Source organism: Balaenoptera borealis, assembly GCF_965194805.1.
Source record: "Balaenoptera borealis genome assembly, chromosome: 8".
In the NCBI taxonomy this organism is placed as follows: domain Eukaryota; kingdom Metazoa; phylum Chordata; class Mammalia; order Artiodactyla; family Balaenopteridae; genus Balaenoptera; species Balaenoptera borealis.
Genome location: NC_138865.1, coordinates 102512264 through 102533195, shown reverse-complemented (window position 1 = coordinate 102533195; position 20932 = coordinate 102512264).

The window sequence follows — 20932 nt, the reverse complement described above, 5'->3', positions numbered from 1 at the left end:
TGGCTAACTCTTGGCACAATCCCTGGCATAGAGGAAACGCCCAGTAAGTATCAGTTATGGTTGTTATCGAGAATGACTCTCCCATTAACATATGGGACAGGTAGGAAGGCTTCTGTGGTTGATTTTAGGTTTTCCCCCAGTGGGGAATCATTTTAAGCACTTTTATATTATAAACACAGAATAATATGGAGTAAGATACAAATTGCATTATTGTTTAGTATCAAGCACAAAACTTCAAAGGCATTTCTGCTCTGTGGGCATTGCCCCTACTGGAGAGGTGAGGGTGAAGATGACAGTTGTGTGGGTCAAGTTCATGCTCACTTTCCTCAATCATTAGGGAGATTTGGGAGACAGGTTTGTAGAGCACAGATGGAATCCTTAGGTGACCTGTTACCATGGCCTCCACTTTAACGACATGGAACCATGGATACTGAGAGTTCAAGGTCATCCAGCTTTAAATCCTTTTGGCCTATCCCAAAACGCAGTGCCTTTGCCTCTGTACCGTGTTTGGATCCTCTGCCACCCCTGCCAGGGCCAGCTCCAAAACTGGTAAGAACAAAGGTGATTCTTTGGTCAAAGTTTACCAAATGCTTTTCTTTGCATGTCTAAGATTTTTCAACCTCAGTCCCCTCCTTTCCTTGAATATTCTTTCTTTTTTCTTGCAAATAAGCAAAACGCACTCTTTTCCTTAAAATTCTGCATGTTCAGCCGGATATTTTGGGGCACTTGGGTGGATTGTAATGCAAATGCCCTTGATTTTCTTGGGACTCTCTTTTTCTTGCAAATTTCAGTGAGTGATAGGCCCCCTTGAAATATATGCACTTTTGATAGATGAAAATTCCCTTTACCCTTGTGAAATGTGCTTGGCAACAGCTACTTCCATTTAGTGGGATTTGCTTATTAACTCAGTGTCATGCGGGGCTCAGCTGAGCAGACCTGTAAGATGAAGTGAGGACCCGGGGCTGGGGCCTGGAGACGGCCATGGGATCAGGGTCCCGGAGGAAAGGGACCAAGATAAGGGAGCTAGAAACTGGGGTCTCCACTTCAATCAAGAAGCAAGAACTGGGGTGACCTGGAGGTGAATAAATAAGCACAGAGCCCAGGTAAACAAGGGTGGGAGACGGGGGTACAGATGAGCAGAAGTCAGAATCGGGACTGATAACAGGGCAGCTGCTGCTTATTCTGTCCATTATGTTGAAGCAGCTGCTGCCACAAAAGCCAGTACATTTAGAACCATGCTTGCTTATCTGTCAGGGTCCTGGGTGGAGAGCAACCATCGGCCACCTCCACTGGAATTCTTGGGGGCATGAACCAGCTCCGTGCAGTGGTTTTCTGCTCCCAAGAGAAATGTATTTAGGATTGTGGCTGAGCCAGCGGCCCCTCCCAGCATCATGGACCTCTCCCAGTGTCGTCATGTTCAGGGGACTTGGAGGATGTTCGCCCAGAGAAGGATAAGACAAGAAGAAAAAGCAGAGCTGCTTTGAGTGGAGACTGCAGGAAGGCAGCTCTCAGTTCTTTATAAGGAAGAATTCTCTAGTCAGAGCAATGCGGGCTCTGAAGGAGAGAGGAGCTTCCTGTCACCAGAGGAGTGCAGCCTCCAGCAGGGTTTCCTCTGCAGAGCGGCGGTTGGACCAGATCACTGCTGGGCTCCTTTCGTCACTCAGATGCTGTGAGTCAGTGTCTGCCCACGTCACACCCTTGAGGGACACTCTTCCGTGGCTCCCACTGCACTTGGGGTCACACCCTGACTCCTCCGTTCCCAAAATAAAAGAGACATGAATTTACATAATGGAAAGGTTCCCTTTTTGCCTGGGGAAATTGACTAAGAAAAGTCAACACTAAGACATGTCTTAGTGAAAATATTAGATGTTCAAGTAAAAGAAAATACCTTCCGAGCCTTCAGATATAGAGACAAAAGAAAGAAAATAATCTTGGCATCATACTTCTCAACAGCAATGTATAAGGCTAGTCATTACTAGAGTAACACATCCAAGGAACTCAAGTATATAAAAGTATGGAAAGAAGGAATTTCATCTGTCCTTCAATATGAAGTCTAAGAAAAATAGTTCTACACAGTAATCTTGCAAAAATTTATGGAATATGGTATTCATGAGTCCTTCCTGAAGAATATACTACAGGAATAACTTTAATCAACCAGGGGATGATTGAGAAACATTGGTCAAAAGATTCATTTTGATCACTGAATTATTTAACCATGGATCTATGACTAAAACTTAGATTTCCACAAAAGTGGAAGAATAGTGTGTAAATATCCTATATTCCGAGAAAGTTGAAATTATATAACTAAAAAGGGGGCAGAGGACTTCCCTGGTGGTCCAGTGGTTAAGACTCCGAGCACCGAATGCAGAAAGCCCGGGTTCAATCCCTGGTCAGGGAACTAGATCCCACGTGCGGTAACTAAGAGCCCACATACCTCAACTAAAGAGCCCACATCCTGCACGTGGCAATGAAGATCCCACGTGCCGCAACTGGTGCAGACAAATAAATAAATATTTTTTTAAAAGGGTGGGGGGACAGGAGAGAGAAAAAAGAAAGTAGAATAAGTTCATTATTGCTGCATAGCTAATAAAAATCAAAGAATATCATTTAAAGTCAACAAACCAAACAGCAGTAAACACAAGTAAAGAAAGGGGGACTAAGGACACCAAGTATTAGTATGAACATAACCACTAAAACAAAAACACCAACCTTTCTAAACACCAGAAGAAATGCAAACACAAAATGAAACAAAATTCAAGTAAAGAAAATAGAATACATAGCAAAAGCACACAATAAACATAAAGTAATGTAACAGAACTATTACTAAACTTAAATCATATTAATAAGTGTAAATAGGCATAACTTTTATTAGTCAGGATTCTCCAGAGAAACAGACCCAATAGGAGATAGATAGATGATAGATAGATAGATAGATAGATAGATAGATAGACAGATATTTATTATGAGGAATCAGCTCATGTGATATGGAGGCTGAGAAGTCCCGCAGTCTGCCATCTGTAAGCTGAAAGCCAAGGAAAGTTGACAGTGTAGATACAGTCAAAACCTGAAGTCCTGAGAACCCAGAGAGCCAATGGTGTTAGTCCCAGTCTGAGTCAAAGGCCCAAGAACTAGGAGCACCAGTATTCAAAGACAGGAGAAAATGGATGTCCTAGCTCAAGCGGAGAGAGAATTTACCCTTCCTCTGCCTTTCTGTTCTATTCAGGACCTCAATGGATTAGATGTCTACCCACATTGATGAGGACAATCTCCTTTACTCAGTCTGCTGATTCAAGTGCTAACCTCTTCTGGAAACACCCTCACAGTTACACCTGGAAATAATATTTTACCAGTTATCTGGGCATCCTTTTGCTCAATCAAGTTGACTAGTAAAATTAGTCATCGCAAATGTTTCTATCTTAGTCTGTTAGGGCTGCTATAACAGAGTACCTAGATGGGGTGGCTTATAAACAACAGAAATTTATTTCCCACAGTTCTGGAGCCTGGGAAGTCCAAGATCAAGTTGCTGGCAGATTCAGTATCTGGTGAGGATCCATTTCCTGGTTCATAGATGGCTGTCTTCTCACTGTGTTCTCTCACATGGCAGAAGGGGTTCTCTTTTATAAGGGCACTAATCCCATTTATGAGGGCTCCACCCTCACGATCTAGTCACCTCCTGAAAACCCCATCTTCAATGCCGTCGCATTGGGGGTTAAGTTTCAACGTATGAATTTGGGATGGGGACACAAACTTTCAGTCTATAGCACTTACCTACTAGAAGATGTTCAGATAGGCTTACAAAAACACATATTTGAAACTGATTCAGGAAAGGTAAACATAAAGGATTGGGGCAAAGTATGCCAGGCAAAAAGAAAACTAATACCTTGACCTAAAACAAGGTTAAAAAAATTTTTTTAATTAAAATAAATAATAAAGCAAGGTAAAATTCAGTCCAAAAAATACGTAAATAAATAAGTGAGATGATGCAGAACACTTGATAACATTACAGACTGCAGTTCAAAATGAAGATGTAAAGCTTATGAATATCACTGCACCAAATAATACTAGCAATCTTCATAAAGCAGAAACTATGGGAGATGCAAATTGAAATGTACAGAAATCAATATTGAAGGGAGATTTTAATACACCTCTCTCACTTCAAGAAAGATGAAGTGGACAAAATATGAATATGGATAATAGAACTTCTAAGCAACATAATCAGTAAGGTAGATCTTATGTATATCTATCAAAATTTATACCCTGATTGATAATTGAGAATATACCTTCTTCTCAGGTGCACATGAAACATTCACAAAAATTAACAATACATGAGATCATAGTGAAGAAGTTAGAGATTTCCATAAAAATAAAAACAGAGAGAATGAACAGATACACAAACAGTTAACTAAAACATGAAAAATAAGCAGAAAGAACAAAACAAAGAATGCCAAGGAAGAAATAGTTATTGAATCAGAAGAAACTTTTAAGATCTCTTGGCACAATTTTATTCAAAGCCTAGATGAAATTTTAAAGCCTAGATGAAAAAGATAATTTTCTGGGGAAAATGCCATTTGCAAAATTGACAAAAATGGAGATAGCTTATATAGATCAATTTTCATAATAAATAGAGAAAGTTATAAAAGAACTAACACACCCATAAAATTTCTAGGTTCAGGGGCTTTCAATGCTTTCTACCATTCCTTCAAAAATCAGATAATTCCAATGTCATTTAAGCTGTTTCAATTAACAGAAAAAGTATGCAAACTTCTGAATTTTAATATAAAGTGAAAATAATATTGATCTCTAAACCTGATAAAAATTATGCGAAGAAGAAATCTGCAGGTCAACCTCACTTGTTAATGTTAATATACAAGAATCCAAAATAGAACTTTATTAACAGATCCAACAGCACATTTAAAATAATACAAGTGACCAAATTTTATTACAACAATTCAAGGATGGTTCAATATTAGGAAATTAATATAATTCCAAATACTAATAATTATAATAAAAATAATATTATCATCTTCATAGATGCTCTTCTTAGATAATATAACTTAATATATCCAAAGGTAATATATATAAACTTAGCCTAATCACAGTGAAAATACTAGCACTTTTTTTTCCTGGAACTAAACAACTTGATTTTAATGTGCATATGGAAACAAGCAAGACCATCCAGGAAAACACCAAAAACTTAGAACAACAGCAAGGGAAACTGGTTCTCCCAGATGTTAAAACATACAAGGAAGCCTCTAAAATCAAAATAGTATGGAATCTGTCATAATTTGACAGATACATCAATGGGAGAAGATTAAAAGACCAGAAGTGGAAAAGTTGATGTTATTAAAGACGGAACCTCAAATCCTCAGAAAAATATGGACATTTAAGATAAATGATATAGGACAACTAGATAATCATTTGGGAAAACATAAAGTTGGATTCTTACATCATACTTAGATGAATTCATGGATGGATAGAGAAATGGATGGAAGGATAAATATGTGATAAAGCACAGAGTAAAATGTGAGTGGTAAGTGCTGTGTAATGGATGTTCACGATAAAAATCTTTCAAATTTCCTAGATGTTTAAAATTTTCATAATATACATTAGAGGAAAATGGAGGAGGTTTTTTTTAAGGCACAGATGTTGGCTTGAAAGGGCCCCCATTTGCCAAATTAGGACAATTCAAGCATCAAAACCAGTAATAAAAATAATGGATTACAACAGAATGCATTAATTAAAAAAAAAAAATCCATGAGTCCTTAGTGAATACTGAGAGAGAAAGGGAGACAGAGAGAGAGAGAGAGACAGGGATTCAGATGCTAATACTGGAAGTGACCATTACTCCAACTCCTTACTGTGAAATTTGGTAATGAAAGAGAAAGAATTAAGCCCTTATTTGATCATTTTAGAATGATCTATAGTCTATGCCAACTAGTTGATGGAAAATACAAGGGATAGGGCTTCCCTGGTGGCACAGTGATTGAGAATCTGCCTGCCAATGCAGGGGACACGGGTTCGAGCCCTGGTCTGGGAAGATCCCACATGCCGCGGAGCAACTGGGCCCGTGAGCCACAATTACTGAGCCTGCGCGTCTGGAGCCTGTGCTCCGCAACAAGAGAGGCCGCGATAGTGAGAGGCCCGCGCACTGCGATGAAGAATGGCTCCCACTTGCCGCAACTAGAGAAAGCCCTCGCACAGAAACGAAGACCCAACACAGCCATAAAAATAAATAAATAAATAAACCCAAAGTTTAAAAAAAAAAAAGAAAATACAAGGGATAGAGGGGAAAAGTCAAAGTATACTAGAAGGAAACAATCAGAAAACTCCAAAATGTAGGACGTTCTACAAGACAGAGGCCTAGTATTTCCTAAAGTCAATAAAAGCCATGTGAGAGATGTCTCAGATTAAAAGAGATAGAAGAGATATAACAATCAAATGCAATATATGAATCTTGACTTGTTCTTGGTTGAGGGAAAATTATAAAAGACATTTTGGGGACAACTGGGAAATTTTAATGTAGACTGGATATTAGATGATAATATAGAACTATTGTTAATGTTCTTTGGTGGAAAATGGCATTTGGTCATATAAGATAATTTTCTTATCTTTAGATATATGAGGGATAAAGAATCATTATGTCTGCAACTTCTTTCAAGTGCTTCAGCCAAAAATATTTTTTAAAAAAGACAGATGGTTATATAGGTCTAGATTGATAGATAGACAGATAAATAGATAATGGATAGATGGATAGATAAGTAGATAGTTAAAGCATATATGGCCAGATGTCAACAACTATCAAATTTAGGTGGTGAGTATACAGGTGTTTCAAAAACACTTAGGCAGTTTGATACATAAATAATGCTCAGCACTTTTACATATGTAATTGTATTCAATTCTCATAACCTCCCTGTCAGGTAGGCATTACTCTCTCCATTTTATGAATGAATAAATGGAGCTGCAACTCTTGACTAGTGTCACAAAGTGTAACTCAAACCCAGATCTGCTGACCTCAAGACCAGAGCTCGTTAAGCGGCAGGCTTAACTACAAAGGAACTAGGCAGAGTTAATGATCACAGCTCAGAGAGAACCATACAGAAAATGTTAAATTAAAATCACTCCAAGTCTTTTCCAAGCATTCCCAATAGAGGGCATAGGGCAAGCAGAAGGAGGAAGACTGAAAAGTGGAGTATGTTCTGGAAGAGCAATTGTTCCTGGCTTTCGGGGTTGGAAGAATGAAGTGAGGAACTGAGCTAGAAAGGATAGCTGGGCCAAGTCATGGCAGGCCTTGTGTGCCACGCCAGGAGGTATGGGCTATCTCTGGTTGGCAGTAGGGAACCATGGAAGGTTTACACACAGGCAAAGGACATGGTCAGATAGTGACGTGTTTACTGCTTTCTTCCTTCCCAGAGGGAGACCATACTAAAATAAACACAAACAAACAAAACCTACAGAAGGAACTGGAGCAAATTTTTGATGTTTTATTTAAGAACTGAGCATTGGTCAAGTGAAAAAAAACCCAAAACCTTAACAAGATAAAAAATTTATGTACAAGGAACTACTCAGTGGCTTATAATAACCCTTAATAGAGAGGGGGGAAATGAAAAGCTATTTCATAAAAGATTGAAATTCCAGGGTACTCAAGGTTTGAGTGTAGGCAGAAAGCCCTCTTGGCACCTTGCTTCTTTAATTAATAGAGTGTTTCTATGATGGGAAGGCTTCATGGGGAATAGTCACTTTCTATGCTGGTTGGGGCACTGGCCATTATCCAAGGGCTTGGGGAGCCAACAAGCCTGGGGAGGACCCTTCTACCCTCTTCACCACATCACTGAGCCAGAGGCCAAGATTGAGGAGATAACAGAACCAGAGTCCTTTAGACTTGGAAAAGCTAAAAAGGTCCCAGAGTGCTCATTCTGGCCCTTGAAATCCACCTCATCATCTCTATCAAGGGATTATCTGCATTTTCTTCTCCATAAAACAAACAAAAGCAAACAAAGCATTTATTGTTCACTTATTTCTGATCACAAAACTAACACATGTTCACTGGTAATTTGGAAAATACGAAAAGGTACAAAGAAGAAAATAAAAATCACTCGTCATTTTACCACCCAGAGATAGACGGCTATATACTTTTTACAAAATGTAATCGTATTAAATATGCTATTTTGCAATGTGCTTTCTTCACCTAATAATATACTGTAAAATTTTACCCATGTAGATGAATAATCTTCTATGATATCATTTAAAATTACAATTTAGTCCCTTTTTGTTGGACATTCGATTTGTTTACAATTTTGTAATTATAAATAATGCTATAATAAACACCCTTGAACACAAATCTTTTTGTGAATTTTGGCTATTCCATAGAAAAATAACTTTTTAAGATGGAAAATCATGTGTTTTTCCTTCTCTGTGAGTCATGTTGTCCTGTAACTCCCCACCCATTATCAGTGGCCTTTATTGCTTCAGGGGGGAGGCATTGGTACCATCTAGAGTCTAGACCAATCAGTCATTGCCCAACTTTAAGTCAAACTAGAGTTTTGAGGTCATAACAAGGTAGTAACCTTGAAAGACAGGCTTTGTTGAGAAAAATTAAAGTTTTAAGATCTTAAATGCTTCATTACCGTTAAGAACAGAGCCTGGAAGTATCCAATTATGAATTTTTCCATAAAGTCATATTATAGAAAAGATGATGGGTATCAATAAGGTAAGTCCCCATCAGGGGGAAAGGGAGGAAAGAAGAGAAGAGAGGAGGATGTATATGAAGGAGAGAGTCAAGTGTCCTGGCTCCTCCTTCAGTGTGTAAGCCCCAGGATGGGGGCTGGGAAGGAACAGGTGGTAGAAAGGTCCCATATGTTATCGGTTGAAAGATGAAGCAAAGTGCATGTAGGCCTGTTTTACTTTTTATTGCTCTGGGAGGCAACTCCCTTATAGGGCAACCCTCCACCAACACGGGTAGCTGCAAGGAATTCTGGTGTGGTATAATAAGGCAGAGAGAGAGGCCAGTTCCCTTGGTGTATCGTGTAGGGGATCCAGAAGTTCCCATGTCCTAGAAGGGAGCACAGCTGAGGGGACTGGGGTGTAAGCTCACCACCGGTGCCCACAATGAGGGGCTACAGCAGGCGGGCTACAGGATGAACCACTAAATCTGGAGATTAAATAGTATTGGGGCTAAAATAGAGGGAGTGTAGTACCAGCTGGAGCCACTGAAGTAGGAACCTGGTTAGCAGGAGGAAATGGTGGCACTTCCTGCGAGCAACCATGAAACATTTCCAGGGCACTAGCCTCTGCATCGAGGTGGCTTGTCCCTCCTATCCTTGAAGCACCGGTCACTGTCCTTACCTTTCTTTAAATTGAGATTTAATTGACCTATAACTTTGTGCAAGTGTAAGGTGTACAACATATTGATTTGATACATTAATAGCCATTGTAGCGTTAGCTAACGCCTCCGTCACATCACATAATTATAATTTTTTCTAGTCCTTAGCTCTAAAGGTGCTCTGTCCGATGGAACTCAGGGTCTGAACTTCTGACACTGGAAATGCATCCACCACATACCAATGGATGCTTTCCTTGCCACTGGAGACCATCGTAGGAAAGAGAGGAGACAAGTAGCCTCTTCTTGAGCGGTGACGAGAAACTCACTGCCCCCAGAGAAACTTACTCTACCTGTGCTTATAACAAAATGCTTTTTCTTAATATTAATGGGCTTCCATTGGCCTATCCCTGTGTTCTAGACAAAGATTTACAAATATGTTTTATCTCATGTGTCAACTCCATTCAACAGGTGGGGAGAGTTTGAGGCACTGTGTTGAGAAGGATTCTGAGGCTTGGTCTGGCTTTCTATATAGGAGGGTGTCTGTGATCAATTAGTGATGTTGTTATGGACTTGAGAGGAGTGTATGATAGCACTTGGGCCAGTTATCCCCCCCTCCCTACTCTAAAGCCACATAAAATAAAAGTAACCCAGCTTTTACATACTGGTCCTGCAGTTATGGAGACTGGGCTTATTTTCATCCTGCCCTCTGTTCAGTTAAACATCCCTGTTTTTTAACTTGTCCCTTAAGCTATGTGGTTTCCAGACTCCTTGTTAGCACTGGACAGTTTATTACTGCCCCCTCCCCCCTACCATAAAACAGGGCACGCAGAAACGTATTCAAGCCCTAATTCAGAGCTGTTTACACACTCACTAAGTATTTATGAGCACCCAGCATGTTCCAGATCCTCTCTTTGGCACCAGTGTGAACAAAGAGGGAGATCACAGCCCTGAGCTGTCTCAGAGTAGCTTGACCAGCGAGGGTTAGTGTGAGATTGCCACCTGCCCTACTTCAGTCATAAGGAGTCTGTTGAAACATCCTGAGTGCTCAGCTGATGAAACCCCTGAGGTCTTTGCATGTCTGCTACCGTGGAGCCCCATCACCCCGACCCTGGACCTCTCCACTGGGCTGGAACTCGGGACAGGGCATCCCTTTCAACCCCTGTCCATTCCATCTTTTCAGCCTGGCCCATCTCTCCTGGCTATTGAGGTTCCTCTGACTCCAGATGCTGCCATCCACCATGCGCATTCTCAGGCCAGTCCTCATGGACAGAAAGGGACTCAGTGTGGCTCCTATTTCTAACAAGATGGAAAAGCAAAGCCAGCCTCTCCACCAGAGGGGCCTCACTGCAGTGAGTATACACTTCGTCATCCTTGGTCATCCATCTCACACACCCTCTGAGGGTCCAGCAAGGTTGGGAACCCACAAGCATGTGAGAAATTCCATATTCATCAGAGTTATTGCACATCTGCTGTGTGCCAGGCATACATATGTGTGTACAAAGATCTTAGACCTGTAGAACTTATGTTTTAGTGGGGGCAGTGGGGGTAGGGAGACAGAAAAGAACCTAATAAATTACATAGTGTGTGAGATGGCAATAAGGACGTGGAAGAAGAAACTGTAGATTGGAGTGCCAATGGAGAGATTGCAGTGTTCAATATGGTGGTCTGGGCAGGCATTACTGAGAAGGTGACATTGGAGCAAAGACTTGGAGAGTGTGAGGGGGTGGGTCACGCGGATATATGGAGTGGGGCGCGGGGATGATCCAGACAGAGGGAACAGCAAGGAGGTCAGCGTGGCTGGAATGAAGCAAGTGACTGGGAGAATGGTGGGAGATAATGTCAGAAAGGCAATGAGGGCTGATCATGCAGGGTGTGTGGTCCATGGAAGGATATGGAACCTTCTCGGGATAAGATGGGCAGCCATTCTGGGCATGATGTGGTCTGCCTTATATATTTAAGGGACTAGGGTGAAAGCAGAAGACTAAGTCAGGGAAACTGGAACTGGAGCCCAGAGCCAGGCATGACCTGTCCAAGGTCACACAGGAAGTAGAGGACAGAAGCAGGAAGGGGACCAGTTCTCGAGACTGTTGCTACCCCGGGCTCTTCCCCTTGCCCCTCGCCACGTCAGGTGCCCCAGCCTTCAGACCAATAGTCCAGCTGGTCAGAGGAACTTCGAGCCAGTCCCCAAACCCTGAGTAAGACTTTCATGAAGAAATGGCGAGAGCAGCTCTGTGATTACAGCCTTAATTTTGCTCTGATTCAATACAGCTCTCCCCTCCGGCATGATTAGTCAGGTACCATTACCATTTTGTAATGAGATTAATGAGAGAATTCATTCAGAAGTCATTATCTTACCTAATAATGACCTTACTGATTACTGTATCTCCTTCAACTAGGTTACTGATTTTGATGAAAATATAATAAATATAGCTTGCAGCACCTGGAAATTTGTTCTCTGCCTGGAATAGTTCTGAGGTGAAGACTTATTTTTAAGAATTTCTTGAAAGTGATTAAATATTTTGGTTCTCCTGAGGCGGTATTTCTGTGTTTTCACAGATGACATTTTTGAAATGTATGAAATATTTGATGATAAAATATTTAATAAGCCTGGCGTTCATATTTTTCAGACATCTGTTTCTACTTTGAGACTGTCTGAATGTGATTTTACATGAAATTTCTATTTGCATGTTGTGTTGGTTTAAGAAAAGGACTTGTGCTATGCATGACATATGCGTCTCATAAAATAATGAATGCCTGTGCCTTGCAGTCCAGAAAATATTGTACAAGAAGCATTGTGGTCTGCATATTAAAATGCATCTAAGAAAATCATTAAATAAAAACAGAACCATTTCCAGGGGGGAATAATGCAACTCAACTCTATTAATTGAGAACCTATTAGGTACAAAGGTACTATAGAAAATAAAGGGTTGACAAAAAATGAGTCTTGTCCTCAAGGTTCAGATTCAGTAAAGGTTTATTAAGCTCCTACTCATTGCCTGCTGCTTTTAGACCCGTCATCTCATTTATGAGAGTGGTACAAGGACTTAGGTTTCTGGACTTAAACATAGGGGTTCGAAGCCCTGCTTTATCTCTTCATAGTCATGTCACCTTGGGCAAGTCACTTAACCTCTCTATGCCTCAGTTTCCACATCTGTAAAATGGGGATAATAACTAACTCCTTGGTTTGTTGCAAGGATGAATAGTAAAATGAGAAAACAGAGTCTAAGGGTTAAAAGGTTTGCTCAAGATCACAAGTCTAGTAAGTAGTGAAGCTGGGAGTCCCAGGCCCTCAGACTTTGAGTTTCGAGGCTGTTCTATTGTGACACCCTGTCTCTTATCCGTGAAGTTCAACCTTGCTGTGAAAACAGAGCAAGCTTCAGTTTTGGAACTTGATGTAAGCGCTTATGTGATTTTCATAAACCTAAATAGCTATTGTATGATACCTGCTTCGCTCCCTGTTCATCTTAGTCCACGCGTCACCTGTAAAGATGGATGAGTAATTTGGAGGCTTGATTGATGTGGGTTTTGCCTTACGACTTTCCTCGAAGTTAATGAGAGCCAAGCGGTCCCAGATCCATGAATCACACCAGCTGGAAATGCTCCATTTAGAGTGAAAGAGAGAACAAAGATCAACAGGATGCTGGGAAAACAGTCACACTCAGGGCTGTGCATTGACTCCAGAGTGAAACTCCACATTTGGAAGTATGTTGGGGGTGCTCGGAGCACTGGAGTTGGAGTCAGATCTGGTTCCTTCTGTGCCACCAGTCTTGCTGTGGGATCTTGAATGCAAGTCATTTCTCTTTATGCGTTTCTGGTTCCTTAACTTCCCCACAGGACTGAGCAATTAGAACATTGCTGATTATTGAGTGCCTACTCTGTGTCAGGCTTATTCTAAGTGCCTCACTAGAACACACACACATTATCTCATTTAATCTTCACAAGGACCTTATGAAGCATCATTAGCCACATTTTGCAAATGAGGAAACTGAGGCACAGAGAGGTTAAGTAACTTACCCAAGGCCGCCCAGCTAGAAAGTAGCAGAGGCAGGATTTGAGTGCAAGCAGGCAGACTCTGGAGCCCTGGCCCATAGCCTCTACCTATATTGTCTTATGGGTATTAAAGCGCTTTATGCACATGTGAGGTTGTCATTACCATTATCATATCACTCATTGTATTTTGATTCAGGTTCTCAGTGAGAAAGGAGATCAAAGAAAATGAAATTACTTTATATGACAGTGAAAGACAACTCGGAGGACAGATGTGACAGACACAGGCATCAACACACTGCCTCACAGTTGTCCAAATAGGGAAAAAGAAAGAGAAAGTGATGAGATGTAACAAAGCCAGGGAAAGGGGCCCTGCAGAAACAATTTATAAAAGCTAAGTAAGAGACAAAGCTCTAAAGAGATATTCATCAACCTCCATCCTTGAGTTTCTCTGACTACACCCCCATATGCAAAACTGAGTGGGGAAACTCCTGGATGGGACAAGTAGGTAACATCGTGCCATTTGAAACGTGGAATGTCAACAAACAGTGACATTGCTCAGGGCTTGTTAAAAATGCAGAATCTCAGGTTCAACTCCCAAAACCTGCAGAATTATAATCTGCATTTTCACAAGATGCCCAGGTGATTCCTTTGCACATTACAGTTGGAGAAACTGCACTCTAAAGCCACATGCCAACAACTTGGGGGACCACGCTGCTGAGGCAAAAGTTAGAAATTGTGACCCAGGAAGCAGGTGACAGATGCCTAGTTTATGTTTTTTCAAAGGCGAAGGATGCAAAATCATGGAAATTAAATCACAGAAAGTATGGGGACATGTAGTAGATACACACATATGGGGTGAGCCCCGGCATTTTTACCAGGGTAATGAGAAGTCTGAGTTCGGAGGCCCCAGTAGGATTCAGACTGACTGGAATCTCATCTAAACCCAGACACTGCTGCCCTGTGGGACTTTGGAAAAAGCCAGATTAAGGAGTGGACAGCTGGACAACTGCCCAGCGCACAAATCCATGAGGGCAGCTAAAGGATCGCTGGAATAAATTGGTGAAATGGAACGTGGTTCCACTTCCACCAAAGTAGACAGCGCCCTCCAGTGGAAAATAAAAGCAAAACATTCCTCTGAAGCACAGTCCTGTTTTCAGTGGACAGGTCACAGTGGCCTACAATTTTGTAAAAGTCCTTTCCATAAAGTCGGGCTGTTTTCTGGAAACAAATGGCTTATTTCGTTATCTAAATATAAAACCCTTTAACACACCTACCAAAAAGTTGTACAGTTTAGCAAATCGCAAAAGAAAACTGAGGAGATTATAAGAACCACACAAAAGTGGGGAATATTTGGAATGTTTGGCAGGTATTTTTCAGAATATTGACACCACTTCTGACTGAGGAGGCAAATAAGTAAGGAAATTTCTTTGTCTGTACAATTTCTATTAATATGAAGCAAATCTCTCTTCCCCTCTTGAAACAGATGTTAGGCAAATATTTAAGGACATTGGTTTGGAGGGTTACTAACTAAACCACCAGCCTGGACCACTGATGGTCCTTAATCCCTCTCTGCCCTTTGCTGAATCTCTTCCCCACCCTGTCATTCCTTCCTTCCTCACGGGTAGTAGGGGGCTTAAGCGAGAAAGTGGATTTCGAAAAAGTACAACAAAGTACCTCAAACTATAAACCCAACAAAAGAACATCCAGAGTCAAAAAAAGGGTCCCCAGGCAGCATCGCTGGTTCCTGTTCCTGGGGAATTGTCCTGGTCAAGAAACTTGGCTGACCATGAGACAAGGAAGCAACAAACTGGGCCAGAACCCCCAGGCCTTTACATTAAACCCTGCCATGAGTCTTTTAATAAATGCTTTGTTAGGTGCTGCTGAAAATGTGGAGATATTTATTGTAATGTCTCCCTCAAAAAGCTTATAAGCTGCTAGAGCTAGTGACTAAAAGCCTGAGTTTGGAACTAGACAGACTTGGTTCCAAAATACTCTGCCATCTAATACGTGGGTGACCCTAGCAAGTCATGGTACTTCTCACAGTGCTGGCTTCCTGGTCTGTAACGTGGGCAAAACAACTCCTCTGGTTAGGAATTGTTATGGCAGAACCTTCGTTCCTCCTACCACGTTTCCATGTGGACGGAACACCAGGGGAGTAACAGTCTTGACCCGCCCCTTCCTCTTCCAGGGCAGGGCCCGGGGGGAATGCATTACCGGATGTGGAGCAAGAGCCTCTGGACCGGGTTGTCAGAGGGTGGAGCTAATTTATTAAAAAGTTGCATGCTTGAAGATATTCCCTTTTTTTGTCCCCTTGCTCCACAGCAGTGAAAGGCAGAAGTGCTGAGTAAGTAGGTGACTCTGGGTCCCAAACTTACCCCCGGCTGGGCTGTTCCAAGGTCTAAATTGTAAAAGGGGAGTGAAGGGAGGTTTCTTAGCAAGCTCTTTGACTGGAGGTATGAAGACACATTCTCCAGTTTATCAATAAGAAGCTAACATTGGTCTCCCTTGGCCCCTCTCCTGGATCTTGTTTCTCAATTGGTCCTCGTTTTGAATGTGAAAGAGGGAAGTGTTTTTTAGTGAATCCCTAAAAGTCCTCCAGGGGCATTGTGGGAAGAAAATGAGATATGTATGTAAAGCATCTGCCTATCAGAGGCATCAGTAAAAGATTATTATATCATTTTGGCCCAGTTAGTAGCCCAGAGAGGAGGCTCTCCACTTACACTTGAGAAAGATTCAAGTTGCCGGTAGAGGCTTCCATGGGGAGATCAAGCATACGTGGAGCCTCCAGAGATGAGCAAAGAAATGTTAGGGCATTTTGGACAGTAAGACTTAACATGAGTAAAGGTATGGATGTGGGAACATTCTCCAGTTCGTTGTAACCTGGCTCCCACTTCTCATCTCCCCAATAGTCCTTGCAATGTTGAGCGATGGCACCTTCTCCCTTATCGGAGTGGTCAAGCCTTCACCTTCATCCACCCTGGCTGGTCTTTCTGTTCTCACAGCCATCATTCACATCCAGCCATTCCCCAATATCAGGTCTCCTGTTCCTTCTCATGATAATAGAGGCTTCCCAGAATGAAGGTGACACTTCCCTGCCTCCCTTGCTGCTGGGTGTTACCATGTGAGTCAGTTCCAGCTAAGAGGATATGAATGAAAGTCAGGTGTGCAACTTCTAGGTCAGGCCCTTAAAGGGTGATACCTGCCCTTCCTGCTCGCCTGTCCTTTCCATGTTGGAGGTCTCATCCCTGCCGTCCATCCTGGGAGATTTCCCTCACATAACAGTAACAAACAGTGAGCCATCTTGGACCATGGAGACAAAGGATGTGTCCTCCGATGTAGAACAATCTAGAAGGAATCAATACCCAAGGCAACATTGTAAAGCAGAGCCTCTATACCAACTAGAACTTTTAGGTGGGAAAGGTATTAACTATTATCTTATGTAAGCTGTTATTTGGTCTCTTTATATGCTGCCAGAATGATCTGAATCAATACTAGCTGCTTATCACTGTTATGTGGCGAAAGGCTTCCTGGAGGAGGGAAGGGCAGGCATGCATCTCCAGGTAGATAGGGGATAGCATAGATACAGGCATGGAAGCTGGATGAATTCACAGACCTGCAAGTAGCTGCGTATGTCTGGGGCCAAGTTCTGGGTGGAGGAAGAGTGGTGAGAGATAAAGTAAATAAGTCTGGCGTAGTCCAGACCATGCAGGGTTTTTTATGGAGGTCACAGAATTTGCCTTATGCTGAAGGCAATGGAAAGTCATGGAAGTGTTTGAACAGGTGAATGGCTTGGTTGTAAAAGCAATGCTTGCCTCAATATGCAGGGAGTTGGAAGAGCCAGACTGGAGCCTCCATTGCTGGTCTTCTGATCCCCAAGCTAGAATTGCCCCCCTCCCCTAGAAGGGACATCTCACACTCTTCTCCAAGATCCACCCCTTAATGAGAGAGAACCCACAGACTGAAGAGGAGATTTGATTTCATCTGCTTGTTAGAAAGAGGTTTTTCTGGAACTATGTCTGCAGCCTCTCTAGATAGCAACATTAAAATAACTGGATTTCTGTACTCTTCAGAACTATGTGCTTAGTCAATTGACTATTATTCTTTCTACCTCTGGAACTTTGAGTTGATCCGTAAAAAGCCAATGGGAAAATTTCAGAAAAAGCCATTAATCGTTTCCCCATCATTGGGCCTTTGACAATATGGTGAAGTTTATTCTTACACATTCAGGTGTCATCAGAGGCACCTGATCCTCAGGCCTGCACTCAGAAACAACTTCAGTAAGAGTTGTAAGCATGGATCACAGTGCAAACGCTCAAATTATTAAGTTCCCCTCCCCCTCTCCTGGAGAACAAGAATAGTATTCATTCATTTCTGTAATCCATGCATTGCCTAGGGTTACAAATTGCACCTTGTAGAAGTTTGGCAAAATTTGGTCAAATTGGATCAGGCTAATCTCCTCCTTAAACTTGTAGTTAGTGAAGTGTTACTCAGTTGGACGTTATGGTTTTTTCATCCGTGTTTGTATATACGTCTACAAATATAATTGGATGGAATCATGGTTTTTCTGGGAATTATTATTATCCTCCACAGAGCCACTTCTTCACTCTCATAAAACATGCTTGACAAAAGAAAAGGAAAAATTCCTTGTTATGATGATTGGTGCCTTATTTCTGTGCTTTCCTGGAAAGCAAAATCAAGATATATGCTTGGCGTATTTATTTTTGAAAGCAGTAGCAGTAGTTTTGTCAGAGAAACAGACTCATGAGTACTACCTGCAGTTTTCGAGCATGCCATAGGTATGTATTGTCATTTTGAATCATTTTAGGCTAATTTCCTCCTATATCAGGGCAGAGAGTCAATAGATATCCTCTCAGGTTGAAAATAGTTAGAAATTTTAAATGATGGCAGATCTTACACACTGTATAGTCAAGACGACTTTGTTCACTCATGCCTTGTCTACTGCCACAACCCCCAGCCCTCATGCTCCAAACTCACAGCAACAATAAGTAAAATATAAGAGAGAAAATTTAAAAGACATTAAACCTGCTCAAAATCAAGAGTAGCATCTCCATGGACCAGAAATGAAAAGTGGTAAGAGTCTGTCACAGTGAGCCTCCGGGGCTCCAGGTTGGGAAGCTAGCAGAGGGGTGGGAATTTGGATCCTAGAATGTAAGAACAAGTAACAGCCTCCAACATGAGGTGGGACACAAGAGCCAGGCTCTTTGCTCCACAGCAGGAGTTTGAATAGGTACCCTCTACTCTTGAAAAGAAGCTGAAAAAGTCTGCTGACAGCTTCAGGGGTTGCCTTTCATATGAAACTGTAAGCTCAGGGAGGCAGGGGAAGAACAGAGCCTTACAACCGGGAACTCAATCAAGCTGCTGACTCAGTGGAAGCATCTGAAATATCCCCAATGCCATCCCTAGGCTGCTAATGTAAAGAGGTAGTTCTGAACTAAGGGTCTCAAAGGGTAAGGTGGAGACAGCCACACAATTGCTAGGCAGGGAGGAGTAATGGAGAGAGAAAGATCTACTCAAGATGAGCCTGTAAACCGAAATTAAGAAAGAAAAAAAAAAGCACGAAAAAGTGATATCAGTGAAAATGGCAGAGTGAGGGCTTCCAAAAGTTTTCTCTTCCATAAAAGCAAGAAGAAAACTGACAAAAATTTTCAAACTCAACTTTTTCAGAAGTCTGGAAGTTAATCAAAGGCTTGCAGCACTCTGAGGAGCCTTTCTTCTAGAAAAACAGCTTAATCTTGGTAAGGACAGCAAGTGTTATGGCACTTAAAATTTGCTCTATTCCCATCTCACACTCTGCAGCTCCACAGTTACCTTGAAAATCAACCGCCTATGGTCATAGTAATCACCAGCAGCCTGACAGCCACCAGGACAGAAGAACAGGGTTGAAGCTTCTTCAGATCCCAGAGGATTGTCATCATTTGACCTGTCTGGTGGTTGCCCAAAAGATTCCACTTAAAAGGTTGCCTTTATTTGACCTGGCTCAAAGCTCACACAGCACTGAGGAAAATAACTACCTACCCCTAGATTTCTATACTCAGCTAAACTATCATTCCAGGGGGAGGGCAAAATACAGATGTTCTCCCCAGATGTACCATTTACTACCCATTGACCTTTGCATCAGGAAGAAGTTTGAAATCAAAGAGGAGAATTCAAAGAAAACAATGAACACAGAAATTGGTAAAATATGTTAGCAAATTTAATTAACTATTGACTGCATAATAATCATCACACCATTTCTTGTATTTAAACAGAAGTGAAAGTAAGTATCTAGACTGTGGTAATAAGGAGATTGGCAGATCAGTGTGAAACAGTGTGCCAACATCCTTGACTTTCCCAAAAGATGAGTAGAGATACTGAATAATTTTAGATTGTACTAGAGAAATTAGTCATTAAATATACACATTAAGTTTTTAAAGGTAACCACTAAAGGAATATAAATAAAATCTATGCTTCCTAGTCAACAGGGGCAGAAGGGGGAGCAATATATAGAAGACCTTACAGAAGAAAAGCAGGAAAGAAAAAAAGAAAAAGGATAAAAAGGAAAGAAAGGATGTAAGTAAGTCCAAAAACCAGGGATCAAATAAATATAAACAAATTAAATTGACATTAACAGCAGAGACTATCAGATTTAATTAAAAGAAAATAACAAAGGTTCTTACAACTTAAAGTTTTTCATGCCTTTCATCTCTTTAGAGGAATCTTTAGCAATGAATATTGCTTTTTTTGAAAAAATGTTTATCTGACGTTCCATCCCATTTCTTTCTCTTTTGTTAAATTTAAGTATAATTAAATTTAATACTTCCAACTTTAAACTAGCATGGACAGTATAAAGTTTTTCTTATAAAATGTTTCCTTTCTTTCTTTTCTGTCTTTCTCCCCCATTTCTTCCCTTCTTTCTCCTTTTTGGTATGTTCACACGCAGATGTTCAAATAGTCGGACATAACCCATATGTCACCTGCTCTTATGGAAAGCCCTGATTTTTGCACTGGGCCAATCTTGAGGTAAGACCCAAAAGTTCAAGGTTTATCATTAGAAATTCCACTTATTCCAAAGGATTTGTGAGCCAAGCAGACGTTGCTGATGACTTGGTAGGAGAAAGAGTGGCAGTGCTTGCTGTGCACTATACTGCTAACAGCTTAACAAATCCCTGTAGACGCCCCCCTCAAGTTCTTCTTCAGTGTCATGATCAACTAGGAAGGGCTGCTATTTCCCTGGATCCTTTCCTTCACTCTCAGTCTTCTCAGCATCTGACTCTAGCTCCCTGACTCCTATACTCTTAACCTCTTTCCCTTTCTTATGAAGGGCAATTTAGCTTTGTTGCAGCCATTCCAAAATTCTCATTAGCTATATCCACCATCCCGCTCAACAAAGTAACCACCTCTGCTCCTAGTACCAGGATGTCCCCTCATTAGAAAGTAACGAGGCCTATGAATAACAGCTGACCTCTGTCTTTTCACACAAGAAATGGCTTAAGTGAACACAAAACTCGTCATAAGTTCTCATCTTCAGCGTTTACAATGAAATCATACTTCTGAAAGAAAAATTAAAATAAGATACTCAGATGCTTTCAGAGAGGAATAAAGAGAGGAAAAATAATCAAAATT